This window comes from Kogia breviceps, chromosome 1 (assembly GCF_026419965.1).
Source record: "Kogia breviceps isolate mKogBre1 chromosome 1, mKogBre1 haplotype 1, whole genome shotgun sequence".
NCBI lineage: Eukaryota > Metazoa > Chordata > Mammalia > Artiodactyla > Physeteridae > Kogia > Kogia breviceps.
In genome coordinates, this window is record NC_081310.1 from 163,361,961 (window position 1) to 163,366,849 (window position 4,889).

Here is a 4,889-nt window from a genome sequence, read left to right on the forward strand (position 1 = left end):
CAGCTTTTGTGCTTCCCTCTGTCACAGCCGTTCCCACACTCAGTACTGAATGGTTGCTTAACTCCCTCCCCTGCCTAACTCTGAATCTTGAAAACCGGGGATGGGAATTATTCCTTAACCAAGAGTCTCAGTGTCCAACATAGGGCCAGAGACAGAACAGATGCACAAGGGATGCTGACTGACTAATTGATGGGAAGAATAAATTAATGAACATAGAAATAGAGCATCAGAGATAAAGGGGGAAGGATGCAGCCCCATTATTTTATAGATAAGGATACTGAGGCTTAGAAAGGGAAGGGAGACGGTATTATCAGGAGCTGTTGGTTCATGGCAAGGATGTAAATGGATTTAGTGATGTCTGGAACCAAGTACTCAAACATCCTCTTCATGTCAGCATCACTTTTCCAGACCACTTTCTCCACAAGGTTGGGGACCTGGCTGTTGGCAAGCTTCCTGCTCTCACAGTTCTGCAAACAGAGACAAAAGGGCAGCAGTTGGAAAAAAGCCCCCGAGAAGCACTTTGAATGATCCAATTAAGGACCCATGCTCACTCCTTGCAAATCACTGTCAGAGGATGGCAGCCCCCAACTAAAGGAGGAGCAATTCTCCCAAACACATGAGGGCATCACAGCCATGACCCTTGGGGGAAATCACTGTGAGCAGGGCAGGCACCCCAATTTAAATCTACGAGAGTCACTAGCATTTCTTGAGCATCTCTGTACCCAACCCTTGTTAGATATTTTCATGCCCACTCTCTTACAATAACTCTGTGAGGTAGATATCATTATTCCATTTCATAAATGAGAAAACAGATTCAAAAAGGGTAATTGGCCCGAAGTCCAAGAGAGTTAGGGAGCCCAATAGAACACTTAGACCCACCATCCTCTGTGTACAAATGAAGAAACTGCAACCCCAAGAGGAGGGTAGGGACTTGCCTGAAGTCACAGAGTAAGTAGGTCAGTAGGATAGTGTGGAACTGGAATTCATGAGCACATAGTCACACTACATTATTAGATATGTAACAGGCATCTTTGGGGTATCTGCTCTGCGCATGACAATTCCTTTCTCTTAGAACAGACCACTCACCAATCCCCAGGACTGTGAGGAATGACTCTCAGAGGGGTAGCCTGGCAGCCATGTTAGCACCATGTGACCCCATTCCCCTCCTAAAGCTGACTGGGCCAGAGTGGGACACCTGTTCCAATTGGTCCAATCACCCTCTCTTGGAAATGTGGAGATTCTTTCCACATGGCTGGACATGATGGGTGCTGTGAACTGTCATGTTTTCCCCCATCTGATCAGAAGGGCAGAGAAAGCCAGTCTGGGAAAAGAAAAGAGCAAAGAGGCAGAGATAGAGGTGAGGAGAACCACCCCCCTGGGGTCCTGAGCTAGGTCAAGTCCTTTCCTGCGATAGGTCACTTGAGACTTGTTAAGTCCCTTGTAATCAATCTCCCTTTCTTTGTTTAAACAGACTCTAGTGGATTTCTTTTTTTTAATTAATTTTTATTGGAGTGTAGTTGATTTACAATGTTGTTAGTTTCTGCTGTACAGCAAAGTGAATCAGTTATACATATGCATATATTAAACAGACTCTAGTGAATTTCTTGTTGTAAAAATAGCATCATTCTACAGCATGTGACAAAGCACCTTTACTGAAGAGGGGTCATTGAGTGAAGCCACATGGATACTTCAGGCATTTCAGGTGATCTGATGAGGAGGCCAGAGTGAGCTGGAGTGGTTAGGAGGGCTTTCCTGGAGGAAGCAGGACTCCTCTGTCCTTGAAGGGTGAGATGCATGTAAGCAGGGAGAGAAGAGGCAGGAGCACCTCCAGGGGACACTTGAGATGATACAAGAGAGGCTAATTTGAAGGAGTCGAATGTAGGGCCAAGCAGGGCAGTGAAGTAGCAAACAAGAAAGACAGTGGTATCTTCTGGTCCCCTAGGAGCCATCCAAAGCCATCCGAGGTGTATGGCGGATGCAGGGAAGGATTGGGAGGCATTAGCCCTTGGGAGGGTTCCTCAGGGCTGGTTACAAACCGAATCTCTGTGGTGAAAGCAATTACATCCCACCTGTGCTCTGGGCTGACATCAGGCATTTTGCCATTTCCTGCCAGCCCCTCACTCTCCTGCCTCTGTGACTTTGTGCAGTTCTACCAACCTAGGAGCCCTTCCATCCAATCTCAGCCCAGGTTAAAGTCTACCTTACCCCAAAGCCTTTCCTGTCACCATCCTCAGCCCCCAAAGTGTAATCCAGGTTTTCTTTCTGCAGGTTCCCTCTTGGACCCTCTACTGTGTAGTTTATATAGTAATTATCTGTGCAAGTGTCTGTTGTCCCCAATAGAATGTGATCCCTGAGGCCAAGACTCAGATCTGATTCATTGCTTCTCCGTTGCTTAACACTGGAGCTGGCCCGCAGGACGGGAGCGTTTGCCACACGCCCGAGTGTAGCTGCTGTCCACGCTAACCATGGGAAGAAGTGATGTGTTTGCTGCCTCCTACCAACCTCCCTCCCCCACTTACCAATCAGGAGAGAGAGCAGGATGTGAGGGAGCAGGGACTTCGTCCTCCCATGGTGGGTGGGGGCTGTGGAGCCGGGAGCTGTGTGTGGATATGCGTGTGCGTGTGTGTGCGCGCGCGAACACGTGTATGTGAGTGCACGGGTCTGTGCTGGGAACTCTCTCTAGGTTGTCAGTCAAGGAGGGCTCCTCCCAGAGCCTGGCAGTTGGCAACACTAGGTGTCACTAGCTTTTTCAGCCATCCCCCACCCCAAGCTTCATTCTAGTCACATGGTCCCATGATGGGTCAGCAGGCATCGGCCCGGAGGCTGATGGGAGATGTAGTCAATAGCTCCAAAGCCAACCCTGTTTGGCCCGGAGCCCAGGAGGGGCTGGGGCTCAGCAGAAATCAGTCTAATCCTCTGTCACATGCTGCCCCCAAAGGTCCTGTTCATTTCTGTTAACCTGCAGTTGACATTCAGGTTGATTAGATGCTTCCCTTCCTCATACTGCTCCCCAAGGCTGTGAGGGGCCAGGAGAGGAGGAGGAGCAGCCGTTTGAAAAGAGATTGGGTGTTGAAAAGTTCAACAAAGAAGAAAGGGGCTGGAAAGGAGCGGGCACTCACCAAGCACCTACAGGCTCGGCTCTAACAAATATTTCATCCCTTCCTCCGGGCAGGCCTAGTTATCCCTTCTCCAGCCCACAGACAAGGAACCTAGTGCTCTGGCCCTGAGGTAGCTTGCCCCAGGGTGAGTGGCTAGGAAGAGGCAGAGGAGCGGGGACCTCTGCTTGAACCCAGTTTGCGGATGGCCGCCCTCCCGTCACGGAGTCCCGTTGCCTTTAGAGGGTCTAGAGGTGGCACCCCAAACTTCTCCAGCACCTTTTCCTCCCGAAGCTTAGCGGCCCAAACCCTCATCACCCTACATGTCCAATCCTCTCGCAAACAGGATTTTTGTGCCAAATTTCCGCCAACTGGCCTGTCTGGCCTGTGGTCAGATCACCCTCATTCCACCTGCCGCGTTCCCACCAGCGTTTACCACAGTTGAGTCACTTAGTCCTACAGGTGACTATTTGCCTAATGTCTGCCTCTGCCACCAGACTCTAAGTTCCACAAGGGTGGGGGCTTTATCTTTTTTTCTGCTCTCTCCACATGGTTCATGCACTCAACAGATATTTATTGAGCACCTACCATGTGACAGCTGCTGTGCTAAGTGTTTGAATATAATCGTAAAAAAAGAAAAAGACAAAAATCCCTGCCCTTTGGAGCTTACCTTCTAGTGTAGAAAGAGGGACAACCAGCAAATCTTAGAGTGGACTGTGTCTCAGAAGGTAATGAGCACGATGGACAGAAATAAAGTTGGGGAGGATAACAGAGAGAGTAGGGGTGCAATTTTATGTAGAGAGGTCAGGAAAGGCCTGGAAGGAAGTGAGGGAGGGAGGCATTTGGATATACCGGGGAAGGGCCTTCCTGGCAGTGGGAACAGAAAGGGCAAAAGCGCTGAGGTGGGAGGGTCCCTGGTGTTTTCCAGGAACAGCAAGGAGGGCCAGCTGGAACAGAGTGGGCGAAGGGCGGGTCATGAGAGCCGTGCAGGAGCCGCCTTCCCTTTGATTTGGAGTGATCTGATTCAGGTTTTAAAAGCACCACTCTGGCTACTGTGGTAAGAATTGGTAGTTTCTGATGCACGTCAGGGATTTAATAGATATTTTTGAATGAATGAGTAGAGGAGGGTGAGAGGGAAGAAAGAAAGGAATTGCTATCGAGGGGAGAAGCTGGAGACGCAAATCCAGAGGACAGTTCTAACCTTGACACTCAGTGATTCTGAGTCCAGTTATGAGGCAGTGAAAGGCAAGAGACTTCTGCTGAGCTGAGTGTGAAGCTTCTCCCTACCAGGCTACCTTAGTAGATGTCCTGGGAGGTCAGAACACCTTGTCGTGGGAGGTGTGCAAATCAAGACGGATGGCCTCAGGAGAACCTGAGAGCTGCGGCTTTCCAGGGACTAGGGACAGCCTGTGCTCCCACCTCTGCATCTCCCCTCCCCTCCCGTCCTTTAGCTCAGATGTCGCTAGTGGGTGCAGCAAGATTCCTCTCTCTCCTCCTTGAGGACCTCCATCTGACCCTCAGGGATGTCAGGCCCTCTGGCATTTGGTCTACCTTCCTTAGGCAGTACCAATGACAAAGAGGTCCAGGGAGCAGGCCTGTAAGGAAACACTGCTGTGGAGCATTTGGAGCCATATTTGCTTGGGCCAGGAGGCTGTCCAGGGTGGCAGGCTCTCTGTGGGCAGAGTCCTGGATTCCAGGGAGCCAAGGCCAAGGCAGGCCAGGAATTCCTTGCCTTAATTTTTGTCTCTAATTCCTCCCAGAAATGAGGCATGTCAGTCCTCCAATTCTTGGGTT

At 50.2% G+C, this 4,889-nt stretch overlaps 1 long non-coding RNA gene across 1 annotated transcript; it reads right to left on the reverse strand.

The window, feature by feature from the left end:
* Positions 1-226: 226 nt before the first annotated feature.
* LOC131753255 (uncharacterized) lies at positions 227-2,665 on the reverse strand. The gene is made up of 3 exons (XR_009334760.2): positions 2,520-2,665; positions 1,196-1,321; positions 227-467 (listed from the first exon to the last, which is right to left on the reverse strand). It is a non-coding gene; the product is annotated as an uncharacterized lncRNA (long non-coding RNA).
* Between the last annotated feature and the right edge of the window lie 2,224 nt (positions 2,666-4,889).